Source organism: Mustela nigripes, chromosome 2, assembly GCF_022355385.1.
Source record: "Mustela nigripes isolate SB6536 chromosome 2, MUSNIG.SB6536, whole genome shotgun sequence".
Lineage (NCBI taxonomy): Eukaryota > Metazoa > Chordata > Mammalia > Carnivora > Mustelidae > Mustela > Mustela nigripes.
Genome location: NC_081558.1, coordinates 197,171,420 through 197,196,422, shown reverse-complemented (window position 1 = coordinate 197,196,422; position 25,003 = coordinate 197,171,420). Strand labels below are relative to the sequence as shown.

The following is a 25,003-nucleotide window of genomic DNA, read 5'->3' as shown; positions in this document are numbered from 1 at the left end:
CATACCACTTCAAAGAAAAATTTATAGCAGTATAGGAAATGATTAAGGTGGCTGCTCTTCCTTCCACTTGTCTTTTATAATAAGAGTGTGCCTCAATTGTTGTCTCTGATGGAGGCTATACCAGATGTGCTCCTGAAGGTTCTTAAAACATATGAGGTTCCTGGGGGTTAATTTCTGCTTCCATGGAAACTACCCTGGTGTGCCCCAGTTTTAAATGACTTCCTGCAGGCTGACACCTGGAGGCACCTGCTCAAAGAAACATGTTTTTTAGGACGGGAGCAACAAACAAAATGAGAAAAAAAGAGTTTCATGTTTACCCTCATTTGCATTAAATGTGCCAGTTAACATTTTCAATTTTTAGAAAATTATTTTATAGAAGATACTTAGCTATTTTTTTTTTTTTTTTAGCAATTCTGGTAGCTCAAGAGCATCTCATGGAAAAGGCATACTATGCCCACTGACAAAAGAATCACTAATAGGTCATTTGTTGACTAATGAATTTATCTGACAAGCATTTGTTTGATGTGCCAACAGGATAAGAGGTAATTAAGACCCAGATGCTGACTCCAAGAATCTGGCTATCTGAAAAACAAACCCACAAAAAAGAGATTGTTCTAAGATACTCTGGCAAGTGCAACGAGTACTACGTACATGGGATAAAACGTGTTTAGAAGGTATACATTAGTAAGCATGGAGAAGGACTAGTCATGAAAACCTCTTAAGAGCAGGTAGGGAGTCTAAGGAACAGGGTAGTGAGAGTGCAAGCAAGACATGGAGAAGAGAAACATTTTGGCATCTGGATATACGTAAGATGTGGCAGGTTATTTGGGATTGTGGAAATAAAAATACAAAGGGGAAATTTAAAAGGTGCATGAAGATATAGATAATATAAAGAGTCACATAATTATATTGTGGCTCTTAGCCCATATCTTGTAGGAAAGGGGAGCCCCTGAAAGCTTTAGAGTAGAGAAGAAGCATAGTTAAATTTGCATTTTAGGCAGTCCCTCTGATGGCTTTGTTGAAAATGGGACATTCAAGAGTACTGAAAACAGGGATATAGGAGGGCTCTACTGTAGGGTTCTAGACCAAAACACATGAAAGCTTAAAATAATACAAAGAAAAGTAGAGGGGGAGAAAGATTAAATATTTTCAAAGAAAAAAATTCACATGAATTTGATTTGAGGAAAGAATGATTGAGTGGGAGAGGTTTCCACAGATGTGGGATGCAAATGCAAAAGAAAACTTAAATTTCTGGGGCACCTGGGTGGTTCAGTGGGTTAAGCCTCTGCCTTCAGCTCAGGTCATGATCCTGGGTCCTAGGATGGAGCCTGGCATAGGCTCTCTGCTCAGTGGGGAGCCTGCTTCCCCCTCACTCTCTCTGCCTGCCTCTCTACATGCTTGTGATCTCTGTCTGTCAAATAAATAAATAAAATCTTAAAAAAAAAAAAAGAAAACTTAAATTTCCTTACCACTTACAGTCCATTGACAAGTCCTTGAAACAGGCAGAGTAAGCTTTCTCTGGAACTCAGCTGTCTTGATCTCAAGACTTTGCTTAGCACGAAAGGCAATCTTAGCTTCACATTATCCTGACCCCAGAGTATTCTCCAAGTCTACTTTAACATATAAAAATTCCCTTGAAAACTTCTTTTATCTCTCCCATCTCCCCCCCTCCCCAGATAAGTTTTTAATCATCCCTCAAGCATATGGCCCACTGATTAACATCGGAAGGGCCATGACTAATGTTTTATTAAATGGTAATAAATGACCTTTTCCTAACAATAGCTAGCCCCCTCAAGGTCTTGGAAAGCTTGTTTCCAAAATACCTTGGAGATTTGTGCCATCCCTAACCCCCTCCCAACTTGAAAGCATATAATCAGCCACTCCTCATGACCCCAATGCAGCACTTTGTGCCCACAGTTACTGTCTCCATGCTTTAATAAAACCGCATTTTGCACCAAAGACATCTCAAGAATTCTTTCTTGGCTGATGGCTCCAAACCTCACAACTTTAAACCACATCATCCACTAAGACCCTGTACTCTGTTAGGTCACTAGTGATTCCAGTAACTGAGAGAGCCAGCATTGGGTATGATGAGTTCCAGATGTCTCTGGGTTACCCAGATAGAGATGACCAGCAGGAAGCTTTACATCTGAGTCTAAAGTGTAGGGGAAACCAGTGAGCTAGAAATAAAAATTGGGATTCACACACATATTGACAGTAATTATATTCAAGCAATAGGTACCATAACCTAGCATAAATGAGGAGACAAAAACAGCAATGATCTAAGTATAAAGTTCAGGGAATGTTGAAATATCCATTCTGTGCCTTCTAGTGGATGGAGTCAGTATAGGGAAAAACAGGTCTCAAACTTCGGTCGAAAAAAACGTGGTATAATTCAGAGTTCAGTGGCAATAAGAGGGTTTGGTATTAACATATTTCATAAATAAGATAGACCATATGCATGAAAATTGGAAGCCTTTCTTCTTCTGTGTTTAATCCCAATTCATAGAAGTTATCTATGTTAATGGTATTGTTTTTATTAATTCTGGAGAATAGTTTTATGACTAATCTTCTGTATCTTAATATAAAACCTTTAGTCAGGATTTACCAACAAGCCCTCTCCCCTATAAAATTTTATGAAATTAGTCCCTGAGTCTTTCTTTCAAATTTTTTTCTGTTGTTATACTTCTAATATTTATTCTTTGTATTATGAAAGAACATAGTATTTGTATTTTATTCTAAACTATAATTAGGCTTCCATTTCTAACTATAAATTTTTTCTAACATTAAAAACACATTGCTGGTGTTTATAATACTGTGACTGTGTAAATGTTTATTACTTTTGAATCAAACTCAAAGATTGGATCCACAGTAAAGGAAATGCAAACTTTGAACTTATGTCTCTAGCCCTTAGAGGAAAATATTATAGACATCTTTAAAATAAAGGTAGTCATATTTATTTTATGAGTTACAAAATGGGTGACACAACCAGAATTGTCAGTTCAGTTTTTAATGTTTCACTTGTATTACTTTCCCCATATCACACCCTACTTTTTTAATATTTACTCTGAGTTTGTATCTTCTAGGTCTACCTAGAAAGGAATTATCCCTTATTTCTTTTTTTTCCCTTTCTTTCTTTCTTTTTTTCTTTCTTTTTTTTTTTTTTTTAGAATTATCTTTTCTTTTGGTGCTCTGTGTCACAGTTAATCTGCCCATCTGCTCCCTTTTAATTTCCATTTTTCTCCTATTTTCCAAATATCTGGTTCAGCATTTTGTGTCAGACAGGTAAATTGGATCACTAAGCTTAGAGGCCAACACTCTTCTCCTGGGTCCTCCTGTACCACAGAGGCTAGAAAGTCAAAAACAAAGCAAAACAAAACAAAAAACCCTAAAAGCCTAAATTTCCTAAATTCCTTTATAATTTGGGTTGTACAAATTACATTAAATGGGAACTGAATGAATAATGAGTAAGGAAAGGGTTAAGGTAGAGTCAGGGAGAGACAGGGGGCACCTGTTTCTCTATCCCTGGCAGGCTGGAGCTCTAAACTAGAGTGAACAAGAGTTTAAGGGATACACTGGCCCACCTGGCCCTGGATGGCAGGGAGTGTGTGTCTTTGGTGGTGGCACTGTAATCACATAAAATGACCAGACCTCAAAGAAGTAAGTCATTAAGGGTATTATCAATAGTTTTGGCTCAAACCAAGAAGTCACAAGAATCTCAAGGCTACAAGCTTCCTGGTCAAGTTTTCAATAAAAGACCCACCCTAAAAAAACCTCAGAGGCAACACTGCTGAGACCCCTCTCACTCCTGAGAGCTTTTTCTTCTCTTTCTGCTGCCACCTTCCCTTAATGAACTTTCACTTCACTTCATTCTTTGTGATTCATTCTTTGACTCCATGAGACAAAAACCCAGCAAACCTGCAACAGTAGGATAGCTCTGGTGCTTAAGCCATTCTTTTTGCTCCTGAGCATGGAAGCAGAGACCCACGTTCTGGTGGTCCCAACAACGAAGGAAGTGCCTGTGGTCAGCGCACAACAATTGTGCTGATTTCAACAACAGTCATTACAATGGTGGCCCAACCTAAAGCCTGCTTTTCCAGACCTTCCAACATGCTTGTGTTTACCAATTTCCCTATATTCAATACTTTCTGCTTGAAGGGTATCATATGTTTTTTGTTACCTGCAAATAACTTTTGCCAGACACACGCTCCTTAGTTTATCATAAGAGTAAAAATATAGACACATATTATTTTTATATGCATATTAACATATTTAAAAATGCGAACACAATATACTTAATATAAATCTTTTTTTAATCTCCATAAAACTGTAGAAATTCTGACATTTAATGAGACCTTGAGAAGGCAAGAAGATATTTGTACCCAGTTTGATATCTAATCTATAAATATTCATATTTTTATTAATTACTGTAAAACAGATTGAGCTAAAAGTATACATATTATTATGAACAATTACACCTTACTTTTATGCATATTTTGCATTGATGGATTTTAACTGTTTCTTTTTAAAATCTATGTTCTAAATACTTCTCACCATGAAATAGATGTTAAAGTTGTACTGGAATTTGACAGGGAAATATTAACCTCATATGCACATATTCTAGAACTAATGCTCTGTTCTAAATTTGACACTTTAGACTATGAAGAACCTTTGTTTCCATTGTCACTTTATTCATCATTTAAATACAGTATCTTGACAGTTGCTGGAGGCATATGCAAGGCCCCGGACTGTCTTGATTAAATGCTAATGAGTAATTTTGCCTAGAAACTTCTTTTAGGATAGACTGGTTTGAAAGGTGTATTTTGCTAAAATGTTTCATTGGATATTATCAGTCCCTTCTACTATATAGTTGTTTATTTTTTTCCTTGCTTTTGCAAACCATGAAGTTTAGCTTTAAAGACTATAATTCGATTTGAAAATCTTACCACCTGGAAAAGGAACAAATGAGAGATTCCATGGGTTTGTACATATCTTCACAATTAATTTTGAGATAGACAGAAAAACATATTCTGATTAGTTTTAGAAGTAGTACCAAGAAAATTAGGGACACAACACTGAATTTTAAAGTAATTGAAATAGAAGCTATTTCTTGTCAGTGATGGTCTCCTGGGCTCAGTGCTTCAAATACAAGGATGAGCATAACAAGGTGATTTAATAGGGCTGAAACGTTGCCCACACGTACAAACATACACAGAAAATAAAGTGGCATCTAGGAAACTCAGTTTCCTACCTAAATAAAAATTAAGTCCTTTATATTAAAATTACATTTACTAAGTTTTAGGAAGTTCCAAGTTCTAGTTGAATGCTGGGAAATATTGCTTAAAAATATTATACCACGGGGCACCTGGGTGGCTCAGTGGGTTAAGCCTCTGCCTTCGGCTCAGGTCATGATCTCAGGGTCCTGGAATCAAGCCCTACATCGGGCTTTCTGCTCAGCAGGGAGTCTGCTTCCCGCACTCTCTCTGCCTGCTGCTCTGCCTACTTGTGATTTCTGTCTAATAAGAAAATGAAAAATCTTTTTTTTTTTTAATTTTTTTTTTATTTATTTATCAGAGAGAGAAAGGGGGAGAGAGTGAGCACAGGCAGACAGAATGGCAGGCAGAGGCAGAGGGAGAAGCAGGCTCCCTGCTGAGCAAGGAGCCCGATGTGGGACTCCATCCCAGGACGCTGGGATCATGACCTGAGCCGAAGGCAGCTGCTTAACCAACTGAGCCACCCAGGCGTTCCAGTAAATGAAAAATCTTAAAAAAAAAAAAAAAAATTATACCAAAAGGGATATTAACCTTCATAGTTGAAGACATTATAAAATCTGGGTCAGATTTCTCAAGTTTGGGTATGGGGCCATAGAGTTTTTAAATGTGGGGTAGGAGAACAGCAGATAGCAGCTCATGGGAAATGAGATTACTTATTTAAAGGATGAGCTTTTTGTACCAGACTTGGCTTATTCTTTGCAGTGCCTCAGCCTCAAGCTAGTCTCGAATGAAACACAATAGTGGCTGAGGCCATGTCATCATAACATAGGCCCTTCTGGAATATATCTGTGTCCAAACCAGGATGGCAATAGTCTCCATTTTAAGAACTACAGCAGAGAAATGTAAAAAGAAAGAAAATGTAGAAAGGAGTAGGCACTGGTGTGCATGTGCGTGTGTGTGTGTGTGTGTGTGTGTGTGTGTGAAGAGGACAGTGGGTATGAGGATATCTAAGCAGGTGGAAAAGGGAGGAAGGTCAGGGTGACTCCACAATACGTTACTGTGATCGAACACTCACCAGAAGGCATTGTAGATCCTCACCATAATGAGACTAAAACTCTCCTCAGCTCTCATGGGGCATTAATGAGATATAACATTGGTCAAGTTGTCTCAGTCTCAAGAACTAAGATGAGCTTTTCTGTTTTTGTCTTTCTACCATACTCATTTGAAAGACTGTAACCATCACGGTTGAACCATCACTAAAATGAAGGACACTAATCAAGCAGCCTTATTACTGTTAAATACTAGTTAGAATCTGATCAGACACAATTAAATAAGAACACACATGGTGCTTTCTTTTCTTTCTTTCTTTCTTTCTTTCTTTTTTTTTAACGATTTTATTTATTTATTTGACAGAGAGAGACACAGCAAGAGAGGGAATACAAGCAAGGGGAGTGGGAGAGGGACAAACAGACTTCCCCCAGAGCAGGGAGCCCAATGTGGGGCTCGATCCCAGGACTCTGGGATCATGACCAGAGCTGAAGGCAGACGCTTAAGGACTGAGGCACCCAGGCACCCCACACATGGCGTTTTCATACCAAAATCATGAAAAGATGCCATTTCCAAAATAGCACAATATAAAGGTCACATATTCTCTAAAATAAGAATGCATAATTTAACTATGCCTAGGAGCAGCTGGAACTTGCCCTCTAGCTATATAAACATATTTCATTCTAATATTTACTCAAGTATTCACTACACATGGTTAATTTTCCATTTGCTTCACCCCAAAATTACCCACACCATGCCTGAAAACACTGTGTGGTTCTATTTTGCAGAGTATTTCAGATTTATGAAATTTTCACTACTGAGAGTAAAGAAAAAAGTAACTAAAAGATCATACTTTTTTTTCCAGTTTTTATATGCATTTCTATATTAACTGCGTTCTCAGGTAAGTATACTATTAGGTAATAAATATTTTGTGTCAACAATTATTCTCGTATTTCATGTTTCCTTTAATTTTGTGTCACTGAATAATCTTCTCATCCTATTAGGACAAAATTTACAAACATAACATCAAGTGAAATTGCAAGTAGATAATATTATGGTGAAAAGGGAAAAAAAAACATAAAAAATGAACGATGACCTAAAAAAGCAATAGAACTGAATTTTATTGTACATTTACTATGAGACAGATTCTGTGTGATACAATTTCCACCAGATAACACTATTTAATCCTCACAGTACTTTAGGAGATCAGCTTTCATATGCCTGTTTTAAGGGAAGGAAGTAACAGGAAGTTGAAGACTCTGATGGGTCCATGATCACACAGGTGAAATACAGAGCACCGGTGATTTCTTCTGCTCACCACTATCTACTTTCCTTGCTCTAGGTTCTGCCAAGATTTCAAACCTTTCTGGAGGTTCCCTGGGGCCATGTGACTACTCTGATTAATGAATTGTGAGGCAAAGTCCAATGTGTCACTCTGGTGGGAGTCAGTTAGGAGCCCTTTTGAGTTATCCACATTTTTTTGCTCATGGAAGCTGCAGCCCTTGATGTCATGAGGTAGCACAGCGTCCTTTACTCACCCCCCAAGGCAGGCTGGGCATAGAGTATGAAATCAAATACTTGTTCTGTTAAGCCACTAGAACATCAGGGTATACTGATTCATGGAACAGTCCAGTCTTTATGGGTTAAAATATACATAGGAAAGTAGTACCTTTTCCTGGTATTATTAAATAGTGAGGAGAAAAATCATCTTCCAGAGCAAGTATATTTTAAACACCCCACTCTACATGCTACATTGAACAATAGTGTAGCAGCTAACTTCCTGCATCCATTTAAGTTTAAATGAATGAAAATGACAAAATTTAAATTTTTCTTAACCATGTTAGTTACATTGCAAATATTCAGAGGTCACATGTAGCTAGTGGGTCCTGTCCTGGACAGCAAGAACATTCCCAATATCCCACATGATATGGAATAGTCTGAGGGACCCATCCCCTCTTAACTGTCTATATTCTAGATCTAGAGGGGTGGCTTCTGAAATTCTTCTGAGTCATAAATGTTTTGAGAAAAAAAAACTATGCAGTGTTTCTAAAAAGAAAGTCATTTGGGGGAAAAATAGAAAAGACAGTTATGGGTTTTCCCTCCGGAAATATCTTTGCCTTTCTGAAAATATAATTAAGTATTTAAAAATTGAGTATCTCAATATAATACCTAATTGTAATGGGAAATATTATAATATACAGAGCCTCCCAAGTAATGTAAAACTATTAAATTAATATTTGTTCTTGTCCATGTACCCATATCTAAATGCACACATTCCACTTCTCTGTCCATTAGCATCCTTGATAATAGAATCATTGCATGTAGAAAGGGAAAAAAAATGGTAAGCAGACACAGCTCTTTTTAATTAAAGCAAAATCTCAGAAGATTTATTTCTTATTACTGCTTCTAAATTGAAGTCTATGACTTTTTCTTTTTTTTCATGTGAAAGAAAAGGGGGAAATAAATTGAACTTGAGAAAGGGGTTAACATAGATGGAGAATGAGAAACTTTCTGCGCCAAAGCCAACTAAAATATAACTATATCTGTAACATTGTACCACTATTTCATCAAAGATTCAAGCATTTTTAAAATTTTCTTTTTGTACCAAACTCTCCATGTCAGTAACAAAGAAATAAATTTCAAGATAAATTTTAATAAATTTAAAATAAATTTTAAATATTATAAATTTAGAAATTTAAATATTGTCAATTTAACAATACCTTTTAAAATAAATGTTAAGAGATTTTAGTACATTGAAAAATTCCCTAGAATAAATTTCTTGATGTTCCAGTCTTGCTTCAAGTTTTAGCCCTCTCTTATGGCTATAAAAATTTTTAAGAAAAGGACTATTATGAAATCCATGTAAGTAACACCTAGAGAAAAAGCACCAGGTCTTTCCTTTTCAACTCATGAGAGTAGAAAAGAGAAAAAAATGACCACGGGACCCACAGATTCCATTTTTGTTCTGTAGTCAAATGTGCTCTCATACCACTCATGGAAGGCTCTAGTCTTGAGTCCTCAGCACTAACATGCCAAGGGAAAGAGGCCATGGGAGCATTAGTCACTGTTTTGAGGAACACTTTAATCACTGACGTTATTTGGAATTGTCAGTATATAATGACAATAAAAGTAGAACAAATTTTAGTTGGATGTTTATGTTTTTGTTTTTTATCATGTTATATGATCTTGAGTTAAGGAGAAAGACTTCCAATCACGCCACCTAGGAACCATTCTACCCACTACCCTGTTTGGCTACCAGTCTCTTGTCTTTATCTTCGGTAATGCTGAGGTGCGTACTTTTCCACGTGGAGGAGAAATCCATGGTTTATTTCTTTTGCCGATAAAATATGTTGGCGAGCTGAGTGGCAAAGTTGTTGCCATTGGCAGCCTTCATGTAAACTATGTCAAAAGAACCAAGGTGTCTCTCTCTGTTGGTGATCACACCAATTCTTCCCAGGTTAACACCTCCAGTCACCATACACAGATTACCATATTTGATGAAATCAGTAATCTTTCCAGTCTCCAAATCAGTCTGAATGGTGTCATCCATCTTCATGAGGGGATCAGGATAAAGGATAGTGTGAGCATCATGGGTCACCAAATGAGGGATTCCTTTTGTCCACAGAAAGATCTTTTTCATCTTGTACAACATATACTTGCCTTCTCAGGTGTAATCCAATGAACAGCAAAGCAACACTTGCTGTCATAGAGCAGATGGAAATCCTCACCAGTCTTGTCAGTGCTGATGACTTTCATAAAACGGGCAGGGTAGATTGTATAAGTTCAGACCTTGCCATTAATCTTGATGTAACGTTGCATACAGATCTTCTTTACTTTGTCTCCTATAAGGACATACTTGAGTCTGATCCTTAGGAAAATGATAAGTGGGGGACATTCTCTCAGCTTATGGGAACAAGTAGATGGACAAAGAGCAAACACACTAGTCAGTTTACCCAGCATCCAAAGCTGTGAAGCTACTACATACTTTAGATGCTTCTTAGGCCATAATCCATGGCTGTACTAGGCAGAAAAAGACTTTTTGGTTTTGTTTTGTTTTGTTTATTCTCCACAGAAAACGTGTCCCTTTATGCCCTATATCACTTTTACAGACCCATACATGTCTTGGTATCCTCCTAAACTGATCACATGGACATACTAGTGACATGAGTCTGAGACTGCGTCTAGTCTACAGCATGGAGGAGGTCAAATATTTACTTTCCTGTAGCAAATATGTGCTCCTATGAATATTTAACAACATTCTTCTGTTTCAGTAAGATTTCATTTTTCTTATGTTACATATTGTAGAATAGCTTCTTTCCATTTTTAATTGACTGTCGATTTAGTCTCAAATACCCTATGAAATATTTTAATTTATTATGACTATTCAATACTTCCTTAGTTGTTTGTTATATAGTCTTGACTTATCCTAATACTCTTTAGGGCGTAATTGATACAGACCATACCAGCAAAAGTTAGGATACATTGTTTTTAGTTAATGCAAATAATTTTAAAGGAATAGACTTTTCAACTTTAAGAAAAATGGCGCACAACATGCTAAAGGTAAGATAAAACAACTAAACTAAAACCTTTGAAGCCCTAACATTTATCCTGAAGCTATTTAAGAACATCCATGTTAGATAGCTATAGGAAAAAAATAACTTACCATCCACACTCAAACAGAATACATGCTGAGATTCAGAAAAGATGGGATTTTATTCAAGTCAATTGCATTCTATGAGAAAAAAAGATTAGAGGAAAAAGTAATGATGGAAAATATATAACAGTAATTCACTTTAAAGTGAAAGGTCAGGGGTAAGAATGTTCACTTATTTTCCATTAAAGACCAGATATAAAATTGACTGCCACTGAGATCAAATATCTCATAATTTTCTTCTTCCTTTACTACAGCTTTCCCATTGCCTCCATACCATTTCAGATTCACCATAGCAGTTTCCAATCTAATGGTGCTAAACACAGAGAGAAGTTCAAAGTTAAAACACAGACGAAGTACAAACTGATAAACTCATTGAATAAAGGAGAATAACTCAAACAACGTCATGGTGCATTCTTTGATGATGGAAAAGCTGGGTACAATGATTACGCAAAATGGCACAATGAACAAATGATCAAATGTTTGTGGTAAGCAATCGTCTTCTTCCAAATTTCCAGCTTCCATTTCCCTCTCTTTTTATGACTCTCTGTTGGGAATTCCCAGCCGTATTTATTTTTTAAAGAATTTATTTATTTATTTGTCAGGGAGAGACAGCAAGAGAGGAACACAAGCAGGGAGAGTGGAAGAGGGAGAAGCAGGCTCCCTGGAGCAGAGAGTCTAATGCAGGTCTCAATCCTAGGACTCTGGGACCATGACCAGAGCCTAAGGCAGAGAGGCCTTAAGGACGGAGCCACCCAGGCACCCCAAGGAATTCCCAGTCCTATTAATCTTAGCACATCTACACAGTATAGAAATTTCTATGAGCTTTTTCCCCCTCTTTTTTAAATCCCAGGACTTTCTTAGGGATTCCATTCGAAGGCACTATGAACTCGAACACTGTCCAAAAGAGAAGTAAGTGACAGACAGCATTGCTGAGTTAATTTTTTTTTTCTTTTAATTTTGAAAGGTTATTGTACACCTAATTAGTGGCACTTGGAAGGATATTGGAGCATTTTAACTTGGAATTTAATATAATATTTGCAAATAGCTGGTGGATTGTTCATAATGCTGAGCTGTATTTACCAAAGTAGTGAAATAGTGTCACTAAGTATATATCAAAATAAGTAACAGGAGAAACTGATCAGCAGTGAAGAGGAGAATAAAGGCCATGGAATCAGATAGAGCTGATTCTGACTCTTACTTTTGTGGATTATAACGGTGTGGTGTGATGCTGTTACATACTTACCTAGATCTTTGTTTTAGAATCTATATAAAGTGAAGGCATGTCACTACATGTTTCTTAATATTCTACTTAGGACTTAACTTATTAGTGTACAAAAGTACTTCCTACAGGCTTCTGAAATGTTTTAGGGGTCTATAGAGGTCTAGTTTATTTTTTTAAAGATTTTATTTATTTATTTGACAGACAGAGATCACAAGTAGGTAGAGAGGCAGGCAGAGAGAGAGAGGGAAACAGGCTCCATGCTGAGCAGAGAGCCTGATGCGGGGCTTGATCCCAGGACCCTGGGATTATGACCTGAGCCAAAGGCAGAGGCTTAACTGAGCCACCCAGGTGCCCCAGTCTACTGTATTTTTAACCATGGGTTTTCAGTTGTATGATAATCTTGAAAAAATTATTGTCAAAATATTCTGTAAAACTAGATGTAAACTTCGTAAACAAACATGGCTCTGTGATTTTTGTATTTATTTGCTTTTGTGTATGAGCTTGTCTATAACAAGTAAAAGAAAAATCATATAATGGTAAAAATTCAAGCAAAGATTTCACTGTGATTTAAACTGAGGGAAAAAAATGAAAGAGGTAGAAGATTTAAGTTATCCTAAAGTACAAACTAGTATAAACGTACTGAACCGAAACAAACTGAATAAACAAACAAACGAACAAAAACCAGGCCACAAAACCTTTATATTTCCAGGAGAATATTATCTGACCATGGTCCTTTTACTTACTAGCTTGTAACTGGTCTTTAGAACTAGTATTAATTTAAAATCATCATATTTAGTGAGTGTATTATTGAATTAATTGGTCCTTCCAGATTTGGGGAACTGTTAAAAAACTAATTTTATAAAGGATGTATATTCATAGCAATTATAGAAACATCTCAAAGGGGAATATATTGTTGTGAATAGCAATGATCAGGAAAAGAAGTAAAATTCAAAAGGTGAAAATTTTACTCCCAAACCCAACATCAACGTTATTAATTTCAGTATATCAACTGTACATATCACATAAGTGTAATGGGGCTAATTCAAATTTTTTTGAGAACGTAATTTTGTTTATAATTAATGTATTGTTTGGTTTTACATGTGGTTGAGGACCTTAAGCTTAAGAAGTTTATCTGTTTTATTTTGTGTCTATATGTAGTTCATTGTGTAAAAATTTATTTTAATAGTTGTCATGATTCTGGTATACAGAAAAATCACTTTCTAATAACCAATAATTGAAGCAACTACACAAACTCATAATTTATTTTTAGCTCATTAAAAAGCTATGTAATTAATGCAAGAATTTTAATTGTACATGTCTGTTAATTTTGCTTAGATCGGTAAGATTGATCTCTCTTTCAGTAATGTTTTTCTCACCCTACATTTCTGTGATATATAGACCATTTTTATATCAAGGATTCCAAACCCACAGGATAGAAAAATCTAAAGTTGAGCAAAACAAACAAAAAAATTGAGATTTTTTTTTTTTTTAAGAATAAAAAAATCATGTATAACATCTTACCTTTTGAATAATGCAGAAGAGGAACAAAAGGATATTGCATAACAATAATATTTTTATTGAATATTCTGTTTATAAGAAGACAAAGCAACAGAGCTTTTTTTTTCTGTTGTAGTATGAAATCACATATATTTGAGGAAAGATGTACATTGACAGGAAAAATAGAGATTCTGAGAGAGAAAAAAAAGAAAGATGTTGGAAACAGAGCAGAGAATATGTCAAAATTTGGTGATAAGAAGGAATTAGAGGAGAGAGAGGCATGAGGGTGGGTGGAAGCTAGTAGGAGAGAAGCCAGGCCAAAAGGGGAGGAAAAGATCGCATGAAACAAACACTCCTTTACCAAGAACATATTGAATTCTGGTTATGTGACCAGGTTCTGAGTTAGAATCTGAGTATGTAGTTGGGAATAAAATGAACACTTTAAGGCGCCTGGTGGCTCAGTTGGTTAAGCAACTGCCTTCAGCTCAGGTCATGATCCCAGGGTCCTGGGATCGAGTCCCGCATCAGGCTCCCTGCTCCATGGGGAGTCTGCTCCCTCTGACCTTCTCCCCTTTCACGCTCTCTCTCAGTCTCTCTCTCAAATAAATAAATAACATCTTTAAAAAAAAAATAATGAACATTTTACTCACAGCCTAGTATAAGAGATAATCAATCAAATGAACAAAGTTAATTATATCATTAATTTTATTCATTACCAAAAAATGGGACATTAATTTTCTTGTAATTCCTGCTTACTTAAGACACAATTGTGCCATCAGGCCAGAATAGAATATATAGAAATGTATGCCTTAATAGTTTGTCTAAATTTATCCTGTAAGAACACAAGACAATATTATTCTTCACATCTTTTTTTTTAGCTTGTTTTCAGTTTGGGGCAGAAGGAGATGGATTAATGATTTAATTGGAGGTATACTGTATTTCACATACTGATATCCCTTTGCATTGTCTTTTGAATCATTCATTAATTGCAAAACAGAGCATTATGCGCAAAGCATAGAAGGACTGCTTTTATTTTAAAATGTCAAAACCCATAATTGAACTCCAATTTTAGTTTTATCTTTGAGACTGCTGATTCATGCCAACATTTCTAAAAATCTTATTAGGGATTAGTAATAATTGAGTTTTTGTGGTCATTTTTAAAATCAAATTAAATAAAGCATTATGATCTAGTTTGACCTTTGTAGAAATGTTATCCTGTAAAAAAAGAACCTTAAGATGCACATGTGAATATAGAGTTTACCCTTGTACAACACAGAGGTGAGGACCGTGGCTCTCCAATGCAGGCAGAAATCTACATATAACTTCTGACTCTCCAAAATCTTTCAATAACTGCTGTTGACCAGATAACTTACCAATAATATAAATAGTCAATTAACACATTATTTGTATATTGTACATATGATTGATTATATACTTATAATAAAGTAAGCTAGAGAAAAAAATATTATTAAGAAAATCCATAAGGAAGAGAAAATACATTTACAGAACCATATTGTATTTATAGGAAGAAATCCACACATAAGTGGACTCATGCTATTCAAGCTAGTGTTGTTCAAGGGTCAGCTGTATTTAATGCCTTAGAACTATAAACTTGAAATGGTTAAAATAGGAAATGTAATATTATTTCTATTTTGCCACAATAAAAAAAGAAAGAAATCCTAAGAAACATATGAAAAAATAACAGAGAGCAGTTTCTTACTGCTGCTTGATCTTCAGCTTTCTTACGTAACCCTTAGAGCCGTGGTCCTCAACCTCTATTGTCCATGGGAGACATTTTAGAATGTGTCTGATCAAATGATGATTTCTTGTGTGTATAAGCAAACATGCACAATGATTTTGAATAGGTTTCATTGACATCCTTTAGTCCCTCTTTCGGCCTTAGAAAGGATTTGCCCCCTTAACATGATTCCATTCGTCTTGGAATCATTTTTAAATCACTGAATCATTAGAGAAGGATTTCTTGTAAAAAACAAACCACCAGTCAAAGAAACTATATCAAATGAACAACTTCTCTTCTTGCTCAGTTTGGTCTGTTGAGGAATCAGAACCAAATAAAATAAAGACACGGGAGGGTACTGTGGGAGAAGAGGGAAGGAGTGACTGGGTCAGGACAGGAAGTGCATAGATACTAAGTCATGAGCCAGACCATAGGAATGGAAAGGAGCTTGACAGATTGAGAAGAAAGGAAGAACATTTTCAACAGGAGAATCACCACAGGCAAGGTCCTGAGAGGTTCTGTGGTGTAGACAATGAGAATAGAGATCCCATTATAAATGAAACATATGGAGCTTGGGACAGTGGGTAGAGAGGAAGCTGGGAGACTAGGCTTGAACAGTTTGTAAGCCTATGGTATATGGGTGTATGGGGCTGATTTAGGGGTATGTGTGTGCAAAATAGGACAGGAATGGAAAGCGGAACAAGGAAGGTTATTGTCCTTGACATGGAATTGAATCTCTTCCAAATGAGCTCACTGCTGGCAATAGAAATAATGTACTTGATCTGCTACTGAGTACAACTTCAGGGAAACCACAATGGAAAATGTGGGTATGATCATTTAGTTCCTCCATGGAATAAAAGCCTGTCACCGGGTTTGCCACCTCTCTGGCTATGAGACAGTATGAAGACACACAAAGTGTGAGGACACATCTGGTTTCACTAATGACCTACCTAATAGTCCACAAGAAATATCCATTTGAAATCATATAGCTGGAGTCAGAAAACAGCTATTTGATAGTTTTTTAAAAAGTATTTTAGAGTTGTAAATCTGGAAAGGCTAAGAATTTAAACAGCATAATTATTTTTTAAAGGCTTCAATTTTGATATAATGTATGCTGTTGAGTAAAAATTTTTATAATCCATAATACAAGTATATTCACTCTCAACCTCATTCCCATCCTAGGATGTCCTCTATTTTGAGTAAAATTTTGAATAGCAAAACCTTAATGACTCATTCATGTTCATGATCATTTATGGCCGTTACAGCATAGGTCACTCACAGCTTCTGTTATTATCAGAACATTAAAAACCCTGCCGGGGTTTCTCATTGTTATTTGTTTGACATCCACTTATTATTTACCTTTGGGAACATCACAGATGGCCCAATTTCCTTCTGATCCTCTTAATGAAGAGTGATCACTATTTTTATGTGTCCTCCTGGGGTACCCTATCTGTAAGTAAATAGCTAGTGGAAAGAGAGAAATTATATTCAGTCATTACCAACTGACCACACCTCAGAAAGAAACCTGTGCAGTTAAATTAGACCCCAATTCTTTGAACTTTAATCTTCCAGGAAAGATAGAGATAAAGATAATGAGTTAAATAAAAGTGAAAGCACACTGTAATCCTTGTATATACTTACAAATATTTAGGATACAGATAAAAAGACCTTACTCAAACTGGCTTAACCTAGAGAATGTGTTAACTTCTGAAATCAAGAATTTCAGAGGAATGGATGACTTTGAAACAAGTTCTTTTAAAGATTATTTATTGGAGAGAGAGTATGGGGGAGAGGCAGAAGGAGAGGGAGAGAGACTCCATGCTGAATACAGAGCCTGACGTGGGGCTTGATCTCAAGGCCCTGAGATCATTACCTGAGTCAAAATCAAGAGTCACACGCTCAACCAACTGAACCACCCAGGCATCCTAACACAACTTCTTTTAGAGGTTCAACTGATGTCATTAAATTTGGTTTCCTTCCATCAGTTGATTCTCTTTCTTTAGGTTACCTTTTTCAGACAGGAAACCACATGTGATTACAAGATTGGGACCCAGCTTTTGGGATGAGCATCCTCATCTAATAGGAGAGTGTACTTATCCTGATAGTCCCTGCCAAAATCCAAGTATATCTCTTTGCGTGGGATTACATCTCTTGCCCAGCCCTGAACATAGAGCAACATTCTGGTAGTGTGAAAACTGTTTTACTCTTGGCTCATACAACCCATATGTGCTAAAAGAAGAGAAAATGGAAAAGAAACCATTTAGTTAAAGCCATAAATTAATATGACAATAAGACAATAATAAGATACAGTTAAAAAATAACCTTGGTTGTGATTGATATCAGTAGTGAATAGTTTAGTCATCAAAATGCATTAAAGCTAATACCTTTAAAAATCATAAAACTATATATATTTTTAAATAAGTAAATCTTATAAAGGTATATATTTTTGGCTACTCTTTTTATGTAGGCCCAAGACAATTCTTAAGGCATAATGTTCTCAAAAGTATCTTTCTTTCCCAAAACACAGCACAATAAACATTCTACGCTTCATTGTTGCTTTTGTAAAGCAAATATTTAAAGATACTTACAAAATAATCTGATGTCACAATTCCTTTTTTATCAGTTTTTCCTTCAATTTTATATGCTTGTATCAACAGTAAGTTTTTTAGACGTTCAGAACATGTTTTTATAGGTTGTCTTCTTTCCCTAAAGTACATCTTAGATTTCCATTTTTACTTCTTTTAAAGTACAGTAAGGGACCTTCAGTCCAGACAAGATAGTACAGATTCATTTCTCCCTATTCTCTCCTCTTCCTTTCAACAAAGTACAACTATCAAACCCTGGAAATAATTCAAGAGACAGTGAAGACAGAGCACTGACAAGGCAATAGGAAGGTGAGTGGGTTAAAAAGGCCAAGACCTGAACAACAGCATGGAGGCAATTTGGCTATACTCCCACAAACACACAAAGACCACCCAGACTTCTTGTCTTCAGACCTCCAGCCTAGCAACAGAAGGCAGTCATAGGAGGCTGATTTCCTTCTTGAATCAAAAGAGAATCCCTCTGACAACATCGATGGTAAAGAGGTCAGTTAGGAACCCCACAGACAACAAGCAGCCTGCTGGGGAAGCATTTTTTTTTTCCTGCTAAATGTTAAGACAATTCTCTTAGCAGCTTCTTTGTCCATGTGGACCTGATCCCCCTCTTTTTTGTCCAGAGACTCTGTCTGGCTCAGGTTAGGAGCAAGTGGAATTTCTGGTGGAACCCACCAGATCCCTCTTCTAATCTTCCAGTCTGGGGAATCACCAACTGCCCCCCCCCCCACACACACAGCATGATCAAGGGAAAGGAAAGCACCAGTTGCAACAGACAAACCAAGTCAACCAAGACAGAATTGCAAAGGCTCTGAAAGGTCCACTGCTAGCCTACAAAAGTGAACTAAGACTTGGGGCCTAAACCTAAATAAGGAGCCTGCTTACTAAAAGAATAAAGGTAAAAACAATGAAATAGGAATGCCTTGGTGGCTCAGTTGGTTGAGCTTCTGACGCTTGATTTCAGCTGAGGTAGGGATCTCAGGGTTGTAGGATTAGGCCTGCAGGGACTCTGTGCTCAGCCTGGAGTCCGCTTGCCTCTCCCTCTCCTTCTCCTTCTGTTCCCTCTGTTCCTGACCACACCCCCCCACACACACCCAGTCCTGCTCCAGCTCATGCTCTCTCTCAAAAAACAAACAAAAACACTGAAATAAGCCCAAAGTCTCCTAATTGTGGGGACATAAATCTTCTCTGGGTTTCTCAGTATTCCTATAAAAAGGTCATAGTCTCCTGAAACTCTTTATATAACATGAAAATTAGATCCGTAGCCATCTATCTACTCGATTGTTCTGATATAAAATAATAGTAAAATTTCTTCTCTCTAAGAGGACCAAATGATTATACTCTGGCAGGGTTTCTAGACAAGCCACCAAGGAGCACTGAGCACAGGGAGCTATGTTTTTCAATATCTATATTTCAAGAAGAATGAGAACCTTGACGTTGAAAGAGTTCTTCCTCTTAGGCTGAGAAGTCTATAGAAGACAATCTGGCACCCATCAAACATTTTATTTACCTAACAAATGTCTGGAATAAAGATACAATTTCAGGAATGCAGGGATATAAGCCTCTTTCCCCTTTCTATAGGCAGATAAAATTTTTCCTTCTCCCCTCACTTACAAAGAGTCAAGCCACTCACAAAGCAAACAAATCTGTGGGCTATCATCTATGCCTAAAGAGTAAGATAAAGTCCCCTAGCGTGATTGACCACTTCTTATTTACTATAAATAAGAGCAGTCAACTGATGCCAAGGCTGAAATAAATTATCTCACAAGGATATTAAAGAACCTATCATAAAAATGCTTCAGTGATCAATTACAGATTCTGTGGAAATAGATTTAAAAAAAAAAGAAAGAAAGAAAGAAAGAAAGAAAATCCCAGAGCAGAACTAAGATTTGTAAAGCAATCAAATTCATATTATAGAACTAAAAATCAGAATCAAATTGGTATTATATAACTAGAAAACAGAATAAAAGGTACTTTTGAAAACCCACTAGATGAACTCAATAGTAGGATGACAAGGGATAGAATCAATAAGCTTAAGGACAGAGCAATAAAATTCACTCACTACGAACAATGGAGAGAAAAAGTAGCTGAAAAATATTGAATGCAGCCCCAGGGACCTATAGAATTATAATGAAAGATTCCACATATGCATCTTCATAGTCCCACAGGAGAGAAGAAAGAGAGTGGAGCTAAACAAGCATTTGAATAAATTATGGCTGAAAACATGCCAAAGTTGTCAAAACACACAAACCTACATTTTCAAGAAAGTGAGTGGAACCCCAACAATTAAATCCTAAAAAAATAAAATAAATTAAAAAAAAATAAAGCAACAGAAAAAAACAGGTATTATAATTAAATTTTGGAAAACTAAAGGTAAAGGAATCTAAGTGGAGATGAGGTTTCCCCACTTCGTGCCAGACAGGAAAATGTTATTAGTAGATTTCTATAAAGCAAGTATGTATTTTGTAATATCCAGAAACCACTAGGAAACTATATGGAGAGATACATCCATAAGTACTATAAATATAGCATACTTTCAATGCAGCCTGATCAAATTTTTTCCCCTAATTTTGACATTCCCCTCTCCTTTTCTAAAAATTTAATCAATTAATTCTATTATTTAATTTTTTTGAGAAGTAGCATGCTTTATTGGGGAGAAAGCACTGCGTGTGAGCAGCAGATGGAGGCATCTTGGCAAGTATTATACGTATCACCTCAAAAAGATACACAGCATTTTCTGCTAAGAAAGAGCTACTGGAACATGGGTTCCTTTGGGCAACTTCCCCAACCTCATCCTTCAGAGGAGTCAGGACACTCCCAATCATTTCCTTGAAGTAAACTGTGGTCTGCTGGAGATGGAGCCCCACAGGGGTGCCTTCTTGGGTTTGTTGTTGTTGTTTATAATGAATACCTTATTTAGATTTTTTTGTCTTTATTTGTTAATTTCATTCTATATTCTCTCAAGCCACCAGTCCAGCTTCTGTACAGATTGCCTTGATGCCGGCACCAAGAGAGGTCATCTGTAGCCGTGGTCAAGTCATCCAGGGTTACACCATCAGCCAGCACCACCCTGCTTGTGTGGATCTGAAAAATATGTTTCTTAGTCTTTTCATCAGGAATGGGAAAATCGATCTTCCTTTTTTTTTTTTTTTTAAAGATTTTATTTATTTATTTGACAGAGAGAAATTACAAGTACACTGAGAGGCAGGCAGAGAGAGAGAGAAGGAAGCAGGCTCCCTGCTGAGCAGAGAGCCTGATGCGGGACTCGATCCCAGGACCCTGAGATCATGACCTGAGCCGAAGGCAGCGGCTTAACCCACTGAGCCACCCAGGCGCCCCTCGATCTTCCTTTAAATACAGCCTGATTTAATGAGTGCTAGATGTAAAGTTTCTATTTGCTTTGTGGCCATGATAACTTTTACGTCACTCCTTGAATCAACTCCGTCCAACTGGTCCAACAGGTCCAATATTGTTGGTTGAATTTCCCACCACCAAAATTTGAGTCATATCTTTTGTTCCAATGGTATCAGTTTCATCAATAGACAATGATGGATGGTGCATGTTCTTCAGCAATTCGAAATAATCCCCCAGCTCGTTTGGGGCCATCATCCAGGTACTGCTGAATAAATTCAGGACCAACCTTTCTCAAGAAAGTGGCTGAAGTTTGGTTTGCTAGGGCTTTGATTAATAAGGTTTTACCTGTGACAGGTGACATGTCTCCATTTTTTCCATTGCTTTTTCCACACATATTTTGACATTAATTTTTTAAAACCCAAGGACCCCAAAGAATTTACTGCTGAAAACATGCCTTTTTCAGGGGTAAGGTATTGGGACCTCTGTTTCTGTCCCTAATACAAACTATAGTTCTCAGTCAGTGGTTTCCCAATGTTGCTGATTATCAGCATTACTTAAAGTTAGAATTTCTGGGGGTGAGTTTCAAGTGAGACTCAGCCATTACCACTTCAAAATTTTCCAGGTGATTCTAACATGCAACCAAGTTGAGAACCCATGATCTGAGTGCTTATTTACAATCTTCAGCAACCTTTCGTTGAAGAATTATCTGTGTTGCTTTCACATAGGGACACTTGGAACTGGAGAAAGAGATGTAATAAACATAAGAAAAAAGGACTGAGGTGATAAGGAAGGTAAGTTATCATTTATTTTATGAATGGACATTTATAAATTTTGGAGATTTAACCTGTGTTGTAATCATTTCCCAAACAACTCTTCTGTCTCAGCCTTGAATATTAGGAGTCAAAGTAATCTGTAGTACTAAGGTAAACCTTAAAAATAAAATCACTTAGGCAATCATAGGGAATCAGAATCAGATGTAATAGCCCTGGACAGTAACCGCTTGCATTTTTTCAGTTACTGCTTTGTGTTGTCGTTTTTATTTATGTTCAGTAATAATTAAACATTTGATAAGAATCTGTTAAATTCTGCTTTTGACAAAATTTTTCTTGAATAGAGTTCTTTTCTTCTTTTTCATATTCAAAATCCTATTTCTTTACTTTTACTGAGGTAAAAATTATATGCAGAGCAAGGAATGCATACGGTAAAATTAAGTATAAAAATCAAACAGTATTGACAAGTTTTATATGTAATATTAATAAAACATTGAAGGTAATATTAATAAAACAAATAAAACATTTGCATCATCTTAAGAAGCTTCCTTATGCTTCCTTTCAAACAATCCAGTAAGCAACCTCTGTTTTTATTTCTATCACCATATATTAGTTTTGTCTGTTCTTGGACTTTTTATAAATTAAGTCCTATACCACATACTTGCTTATGTCTCCTTTTGCTCAACATAATGATTATGAGATTTATCCCTATTGCTGTGTGTCTCAGCAGTTCATTCCTCTGTATTGCTCAGTAATATTCCATTATTTCAATGTACATAATTATTTTATCCATTTCCTGTTGATTGGCATTTGAGTTATTTTTAGCTTTTGGCAGTTACCAATAAAGCTGCTCTGAAAGCTTATACAAATCTTTTTTGTTCATGTTTTCATTTCTATTGGGAGCATTTTCTCCTCAGAGTCCAATTGCTGAAACATACCGTAAATGATTACCTTCAGAAATGACTTTTTTAAAAGTTGACTTTAGAAGTTGTATGTGTAAACTCTAAGCAGCAATGTATAAAAGTTCTATTATTTCTACAACTCACCAACATTCAATGTGGTCATTCTTTTCCATTTTAGAAGATTTGAAGTGGTAAGGTTTACTATTTTTGCAGATTTTTCAATATGATGACCTAAAATTGTTTATATATGAGACATAATTTAATTTTAAGGTTTATATTTAATTTTTTAAGTTTGCTACAGATGGAAATTTACTCCTGAGCTAGTCTCCTTCTACAATATACCCAAAAAGGTTTATTTATTTGTTTAAAGATAGAGAACATAAATCTATTTATTTATTTATTTATTTTAATTCAGGAATAATTAACATACAGTGTTATGTTCAAAATAGTTTATTTTAAATAAACTAGTTTATTTAGGTCAAATAATTTTAAATGATATGCAATATTATAGAAATAAATACATGTTTTTTAAATAAAAATAATTTAAATATTAAGAAAAAATAAGAAGAACTAGCAGAGAAATATAGAATATGGATAGACTTGACTTAAGGTTAGAACTTAAGTAGGTAGACAAAGCAAATGAAGATTACAACATTCTAGGTCAGTATTTGATAAGCCAGTATTCTGAGAATAACTTGCAGATTTTCCAAGAGCATTTAGTATTCAATAGAACTGTAGTACCTGTGGTATTAAGACAAAATAAAATGTTACTTCTTCATTAGGCTAATGTTTAAATTATTTGAACTTCTTTTTGTAATATATGCTTTTGATTTTTGTCATTTTTCTTGTTCCATTCTGTCTTTGTTTTATTTTATATATATGTATATATTTTTTAATTCCAGCATAATTAATATAGTTTTAGATTAGTGTCAGTGTACAATATAGCAATTCAACAATCCTATACATTACTCAATGCTCATCATGACAAATATACTCTTAATCTCCTTCACCTGTTTCACACATCTGCCCACCCACCTCCCATAGGGTATCCACCAGTTTGTCCTCTATATTTAAGAATCTGATCTTTTGTTTGTCTCTTCTCTCTTTTTTTTTCCCCCTAAAGATTGATTTATTTATTTGACAGAGACAGAGACTGCGAGAGAGGGAACACAAGCTGGGATTGTGGGAGAGGGAAAAGCAGGCTTCTCATAGCAGAGAGCCCGATGTGGGGCTCAATCCTGGGACCCTGGGATCATGACCTGAGCTGAAGGCAGACAATTAAGGACTGAGCCACCCAGTCTTTTCTAAAGATTTTATTTATTTATTTGTCAGAGAGAGAGAGAAATGGTGAGTACAAGCAGTGGGAGGGGCAGGCAGAGAGAGAAGCAGGCTTCCTGTTGAACAAGGAGCCTGATGGGGTACTAGATCCCAGGTCCCTGCCAACATGATCCAAGCCAAAGGCAGACACTTAAACAACTAAGCCACCCAAGCATCCCTGTTTGTCTTTTTTTTCCTTTGATCATTTGTTTCCTTTCTTAAATGCCATATAGGATTGAAATTGTAGGGTATTTGTTTTTCTATGATTTATTTTATTTAGCATTATATTCTCTAGATCCATCTAAGTTGTTGCAAATGGAAACATTTCATTCTTTTTTTATAACTGAATAATGTACCATTATGTATATATAACACATCTTCTTTATTCGTTCATCTGTCAAAGGACACTTTGGTTATTTCCATATTTTTGGCTATTATAATAAGGCTGCAATAAACATGGAGGTGCATATATGTTTTTGAATTAGTGTTTTCATATTCTTTGAGTAAAGACACAGTAGTGGAATTACTCAATCATATGGTACTTCTTTTTTTAATTTTTTGCAGTAACTCTTTATATAGAGCTTTCCACAGTGGCTGTACCAGTTAGCATTCCCACCAACAGTGCACAACGGTTCTTTTTCTCTACATCCTTGCCAATGCTTGTTGTTTCTTGTGCTTTTGATTTTAGACAGGTG

The 25,003-nt window shown here is 36.0% G+C and overlaps 2 pseudogenes; both read right to left on the bottom strand.

Annotated features, from left to right (window-relative positions):
- Positions 1-9,492: 9,492 nt before the first annotated feature.
- Positions 9,493-17,550, bottom strand: LOC132010625 (small ribosomal subunit protein eS4, X isoform-like; annotated as a pseudogene).
- Positions 17,551-17,582: 32 nt separating this feature from the next.
- On the bottom strand, positions 17,583-21,680 carry LOC132010624 (26S proteasome regulatory subunit 4-like; annotated as a pseudogene).
- Positions 21,681-25,003: the final 3,323 nt, after the last annotated feature.